Consider the following 7,555-nt stretch of genomic DNA (forward strand, 5'->3'; position numbering starts at 1 on the left):
AGAATACAGACATCAGCATGCCTGGAGAACATAGATGCTGTGGAGGATGGTCTCTATGGTGGTATACCCTGCTGAGGTCTCTCCCCTTCTCAAAGCCTGCTGTTCTGAAGTTTTGCCCCCAAATGTCCAGGAATTCTCTAACCCAGAGTTGGCAACCCTGATTGTGGCAAATATTTAATAACAATAGTGCTATTGTTTAATAGTGGTAGCCTGTTTCACTGTCGATGGTTAGAAGTTTGTCCCATTGGAGAGACAGTAGTCTGTTGTTGGGCACACCAAACCCCTCAATACTGAATGGTAAAGAGCAGAGTAGGAAGGGGAAAGAAAGATGAGGGGGAAAGTAGAGCAAAGGGAGGACAGAAAAATAAAGGAGGACAGAAAAATAAAGCCTTCTATTGAGAATCTTGCCTTTTGTTGTCTCCTTGCCTAACCAAGCGACACAGTAGATAACTTAAGTAGTTTCCTGCTATGTTGACTTCAGTTCTCTCTTTTTTCTACTTGTAGTAAAAAAGAATAAAAATCAAATAATTTAAATTTGATTATAAAATACATGTTTTAATTGTGATTAAAAACCTACCTTCCTTCCTTCCTTCCTTCCTTCCTTCCTTCCTTCCTTCCTTCCTTCCTTCCTTCCTTCCTTCCTTCCTTCCTTCCTTCCTTCCTTCCTTCCTTCCTTCCTTCCTTCCTTCCTTCCTTCCTTCCTTCCTTCCTTCCCCTTCCTTCCCATGATTTCAAGATTCTGTCTTTCTCCTTGGCATGATTCCAAGCTATAGCAATGATCAGATAACTAAAAAGTTGTCGCATTTTTCTGTTACTAATTCTTTTCTAATTAATGTTAGTATGGCTGAGATATTGGAATTTTTCTAATCATAAAGAAATAAGGCTAATAATTATTCTTCCTGTCCTTCCTCTTTTGTTTAAGATTCATTGCCAGAAAGGGATTTAATGTTCTTTGTTGCTTCAGGAAAACTAATCCTTTTCTTATAATCAAATTTATAAAAAATCACACTCTCAGTTGCACATATTAGATGATCTATTATACAATTAATTCCACAGAATTTTTAATCCAGAACATCAAACCCGCAATCCAATTATTTTAATTTTTAAAAACGACAAAATGGAGAACTATTTTTTAAAGTCAAGGCACAGCAGTTGTGACTGTAAGGAAAAATTATTGGCTGCTAAGGTTATTTTCAAACCACCCAATGAAAATGGAAGATAGGTATTAAGTGCTATAAGAGGAAAAAACTGATCCTGGAACTGCCATGCAGCTGGATATCGACAAATGCTGCTGAAACTGTCTCCTGGGAGAAGTCTTTCTGGGGCAATTTTGGGCGGCAGATGATGGAGGAATGCTCCATGGGGAAAATCCTTTGGTCTGGTAATGCTCCAGTGAACCCAAGCCAGAGAAAGAGACAGAGGAATTGCATTTAGCCTGATTTCTTTTGAACCCCTTGCTCAATCTGGTGCTGTGCTAAAAGCATGCTTGTAAACATTTTCTTTTTCATAAATAGCTTTTAATGTTGGATGCTGGTAGCAGTTCTCTGTACCACACAGACCTCCAGTGTCTCAGACATGCTATTTTAAAAGGAGGACAGCAGGAGGAAGGCTGGCAGTTGGCAAGCAGCTGTTTGTCCAGAGGCGCAACAGGCCATAAGCCATCTCTGTGGTACCCAGGAGAGGGGAACTAGGAGATACAGAGGCTAGGCCTCAGAGTTGGAAAGGAAGCTGGGGGGCCCTGACCCTCCCCAGTCGGAAATTCCTGCAAAAATCAGGTGGTGGCAGCAGTTACCCTAGAGAGGGAGAAAGCCCCTTCCAGGAGAAGCTGGGAACACCTGGTAGAGGCAGAGGCATAGCCCCCACAGGGACATGTGGGGGTCACATGTCCCAAGCATAAGCCATGGGGGGTGGAAAATCAAGGTGGGGTGGGCCCTGTGCAGCATTTTTGGTCAAATTAGAGCTGCAGTAATGCGCAATTGTTACTGCTGCTGAGGATTATCCAAATACAATATCCCTACTCCTACCACATATAGATCCTCCAAATATGCACATGTAATCTCTGTTTGTGGGTTCTGTGGGGCAGAACTTAAAAGGGGTTTGCAACAACTAATTTTAAAACAAAATGGTTTACTTTTCCTTAACATGTGACACTTATTAAACATTAACAGTTAATATAACACTTCAAGGTCCTGTTCAAGTTTCAATTCAATTCCAAGTCCTTATATTTACAGTCTATTGATAATGCCAAGATAATGCATATCACACATATTGGGAGCAATATGAAAAGCATGCAGTCCTGATATATGTAGTTGCTAAACTCCCAGTTCACATCTGTGTATAAACTGAAAAGTGTTAGAGTGCTGGGAATGAAATCTAGTGTATACTATATGTGAATATTTAGCATGGTGCTCCAGAACTTATTTGTTTATTTAAAACATTTTAAAGCTACCTTTCCACCCAGTCAGCACTATATCTTTCAACCTCATAGGAATATTATGATGACAAAATGGGAAAATCCATGGGTTTCTTTCTGAGCTCCTTGAAGAAAGGGTGTGTGATACATGTGTGATAAAATGTGTGATACATGTGGGATAAAAAGGGTGTGTGATACATGTGTGATAAAATGAACAAGCAAATAAATATGGAAACCAGAAAAGATGCAGCTGTCTCGACTATGGGGCCTGAGGGTGTGTTGAACCTCAAAGACTCTATTATGTGAAATACGGCAACAACCCCAGTTTATATGGAATACGGCAACAACCCCAGAAGGACTTGACCACCATTATTTGTCAATTCTATGATAGTCTTGAAAGTATTTAAATCATTACACTCTTACTTTTGTAAGTTCATTTTCCAACCAAGGCAAGGAAGTAATAAATCACACATAGCTGGACAATATAATCTTTTTTTTAAAAGACTAATTCTCTGTCATATTTGAGCCAAACAAAAGAAACACTCTGTTGTCAAAAGCTCTCTGACTTGTTAATAACGTTTTCCAATGCTGTTCCCAGTGGAGAAAATGTGTTTAAGATCCTGGGACAACATGGAATGGAAAAGGAAGATAATTTGCCCTGTTTAGGAATGGTTTTTCATTTGAATTTGGTTGTTCATGTCAATAATCAAATGTTGTGTAAGGACTGTGTAAGGACCCCACTCCCTCCTTCAGCTGAGACACCTTAGAAGATAGTAGGGTCCCCTTTTTATTTTGGATTTAGTTGTTTTAATAGGCACCCCCTTCTCCAGTCTAAGTGCCAGGCAATCTGAAACTTGGGAAGTCTCATTACTAGAAATATGGACCTTAGCTGTGAGGCATTAGCAAACTTCCTTATGAATAAGATTTTGTCACTTCCCCGGGACCTCCCCGCCAATTTAGATGTGGCTAGAGGTCTGGAGATCCTTGGCTGGCTTCAGATTCTATTCTGGACCAATGTAGACATCTCTCATCTACATATAAGCAGTGATGGGATTCAGCAGGTTCGCACCACTTCGGCAGAACCGGTTGTTAAAATGGTGCTTGTAAACAACCAGTTGTTAAATTATTTGAATCCCACAACCAGAACCGGTTGTTAATTTATTTGAATCCCACCGCTGCTTGTAACATCATTTGTGTGTGTTTACAATCACTTTCTCTTGATCTCCTTGTAATTTTAGTTTGGGGTATCATTATCAAGAACTTCTCTGGCATACACAGACTACAAGATCTTGCATTATCCCTTTCTGGAACCCAACAGAGCAACAATGAACAGACCCCCACCCCACACCTCTAAACAAATGAAGGAAAAAGAAGCCTGGCCTACCAAAATACCTCACACAGGCCGTTTCCGCACGGGCAATTAATGGCGGCCTGGAGACGGTAAAAACGCCGTCTCCAGGCCGCCATTCGCACAGGGGGCGCAGCTGCATCGCAGCCGCGCCGCCCTCATGCCGCCCGCCCTTCGCAAACCCGGCGTTTCCCCAGAGCGCTTGGAAGCAGGAGCAGGCGCGCAGGGCCAGGGGGGCATGTCCCCAGGCCTCGGCGACACGCTGGAGGCCCGGGGACATGCCAGGTTGGCCGGGCGCCGGCGCTCTGCGGCGCTGGCTGCCCAGCTGTTTCCAGGACCGTCCGTGCGGACGGTCCCAGCGTCGTCGGGTCGGCGTCGTAAACGCCGACCCGGCCGCTTCCGCCTTCGTGCGGAAACGGCCACAGAGAAGCAAGCACCAAAAACTGAAATGGAGCAGTGGGAGAATCAATCAACTAACCCCCCCCTGAATGATTTTCCCTCCCTCCCTCCTTCCTGCCCAAACCCCCAAACCCAGAGAAAGAAATCCACAAAAAGTCCCCCCCCCACACCAAAAAAACAGCACACACACAAAGCCAAATGAATGATCTCTGCAAATACCAGAGCCTCCCAAACAAGGGCAAGAAAATATACACACAACCCACCCACCCACCCACCCCCGCCCTGCTGCAAACAACTAACTGAACTGTGAAGACACAAGAACCATGCAACCAACCAGTTTCCAGGACTCACAAGGATTTTGGGCTTGCCTTCTTCCCATCCCACACCAGGAGACAAGTGTTTTTTAAGAAAGAAGAAAGAAGGGATGAAAAAACCTTCCCCAAATAACACCCAAGGGATACAGCTCAGAAATAAAACCCAGCAGATCCACCCACCCCACACAGGCCCTGATCAAGGTTGTTAAATTCAGAGTCTTGATGAAACAAAGAGAAGGATGAGTACAGGCTTTAATAAACAAAGTGTTTTTTTCTAATCAAAGGAAGGTGCTTTTTAGTAATTTCTTTTATTCACATTCACATCTGCTGCCTGAAACCTCTTTTTAGGGAGAAACTATTGTTTGTCACACAGAGATGTTATTATATAGAGATCAGGGATGCATGAACACCTGCTGGTTTGGCTGACATTCTGCTCACTGGTTGGGAGCAGGGAGCCATTTTTTCATTTGACTGTTTGTGAGCAACTTGAGTCTGTTCAGCAGGTTTTTTATCTCTCTTGTCATTCAGTACAGTGAAGTGCAATTGGCAAGCAGTTCATGTGGGCAGATTCTCACACAGCCCAGTCTAGTCTCCTCATGCCACCAGCCAGCAGCTTGCTTAAACAAAGAATGAGTACACAAGTCAGCCAAATAGTAATAATCTCTCTCCTTGTGCTTTTTATAGTCATTCAGTTTTACGTTGCCCTGATTTGAATGGCTTGAGCTAGCCTGATCTTTCAGATCTTGGAAGCTAAACAGGGTTAGTATTTGGATTGGTGACCATCAAGGAATACCAGGGTTGCTATTGAAGGGAAAGGCAATGGGAAACCACCTTTGGGTCTCTTGCCTTGAAAACCTTGCAGGATCACCATAAGTTACCTGCAACTTGATGGCACTTTGCACATACTCATAGGTCCATTTTATCAATTCTATTTCACTCAGGTGTATTTTCTCAAAGCTTTATGGGAACTGTAATCCCCGCGGCATTTAATTACTTAACCTGTGCATCCATGTCCCCAGCAATCACTGAGTTCACCTTCCGTAGCAGTGCAAAAACTGTTTAAAGGCAAAAGGAAATGAAACAAACACCACAGCTACTGTGTTGTATTTGCAACAATGAGGGAAGGCTAACCAAAATGAAGCTCAGGAATGATTGCAGCTTTTGAAAATAGTATGCTCGCTTGCTGAAGATGTTTGCTGTGAAGTTTGCTGCACCTCCAGTACAGACAAACTGTGTGAACTTAAAATCCCTAGTTCAAATCTCACCTCGCCTTTGATTAGTCACAGCAGAGAATGGTGTAGTGGGAATTTTTTTTTAATTTATCACTTACGATCTCTATGCATTTTTCACCCTGCTGAATCAGAGAATCCGTAAGGCAGCAATCTCTCAGAATGTTTTGCTTGACCTTTGGGTAGCCATCATTATCACAGCACCTGCATTGTACAGGGGGGAACACATTTTCAGGGTTGCTTTAAGTATTACCAAAGTAAGGTAAGCATGCACTTGAAATGTGCTAATAGACTGTAAGTGTGATTACCCTGCCGCCCCATTTCCCCACTACATTCAGTAAACACCTTGCACAGTATATTTCACTGGGAGGAAGTTTGAGTTTTTTATTTCCAGGCAGCAATCCAGACATGTGGTAAAAGAACAAACTCATTTTGTCCTCACTGATGATATCTCCTTCCTGAAAACCAGCTGCAACCAAACACCTCGACAGTTTCAATAACAAAGTAAATGTCCACAAGATATGGCCTTCCAACCTTTGTGTTCTAGTATCTTCCTGGGGGAAAACAATCTCCTCAACAAAATCCAATTTACTGTATTTACCCAAAAGGAAGAGTGTTTTTCCCCCCAGGTGAGCTATCAAGAAAAATAAGGGATACCTTACATTTGTGTATAATTTTGGAGGGTCCATTTTACATAGTGTGCCAGTTGAGAGGCTCTAATTTGTCTGCTAAGGACTATAATTTGTTTGGAGAATAACCACTATCACTTCATTAGTAAGCTCTCGAAAGAATTGTAAACTTAGGACAATGATGTGATTGTGATGGGAAACATGTGTTTTAATCATTGTTATTGGAATCCATGTTTATCTCTTGGTAAGGCTGGGAATGTTAAACCTCAACAAATGACTGAAGCTCTCATGGAGGAACTTGAGGAAAGTAGGTAATGACAAATGACTCTGGAGAACTGAACTGAGGAGACCAACAGTGCTCTTAAGAGCTGCAAGACCAGGTATAAGTCTCTGGAAAGGAAGGGGACTGTTCTAAAGGAGCAGTTCTGATTCTGGGCCTCTCGTGTTAAAATATGACCAGCTAGCAAGTGCCTACAATAAGGCAGATGTTTGAATTTGTATAGATCCCAATTCCACAGTGGGGATTTCCAGGGATTCTTCCCCAAGCCAAAGCATCATCCTAGTTCCACACCTAGTAGTCCAGACTCTTCACCTGTCAATTTAATCAGCCCCTGCACAGAAGCAGGGTATTTTCCTAATCGTGCCTCGCATCTTTCCCCAGTGTCCTAACTCATTCTCCTCCCACCTCCCTGCTGAACTGCAAGATCAATAAGGCACCAAACTGGAACCTCACATAATTACCAAAGCAACTGAGCAGCAGTCTCCCCTTGGTTTTTAATATGAAGCAATATCTCACAAGGAAAGAAAGAAACAAAGATAAGGGTTTTTTGCTGACTCATTGGTACTTAAATTGGCACAATCAAACTTCTGCTTCTTTATCACTGGGCTTTTATTCATCTACCTGTGCCTACCTGTGACCTCGCCTACCTGTAACCTGGCACCTGGACTGATACCTGTTGTAGCACTCTTCCTGTTTGCATTTGCTATCATGTCATACTTGATGCTTTGCTTGTGATCTATCCTAGTGAACTTTATCTCTTACAGACTGGTGACATCTCCTAGTGTGTGGCTCTCCTATTCTTCTGCAGGTGGAGAAATGGGATAGGTATTAAACTTCCATGATAACTAGCATAGATATTTCCAAATAACATGAGTACATTGCTTCTCATATTACCACAGTGGTGCAAGTGATGCGCTATCATTAGGATATGGACTTTCCTGCA

The sequence above is a fragment of the Sphaerodactylus townsendi genome, linkage group LG01 (assembly GCF_021028975.2).
Source record: "Sphaerodactylus townsendi isolate TG3544 linkage group LG01, MPM_Stown_v2.3, whole genome shotgun sequence".
Lineage (NCBI taxonomy): Eukaryota > Metazoa > Chordata > Lepidosauria > Squamata > Sphaerodactylidae > Sphaerodactylus > Sphaerodactylus townsendi.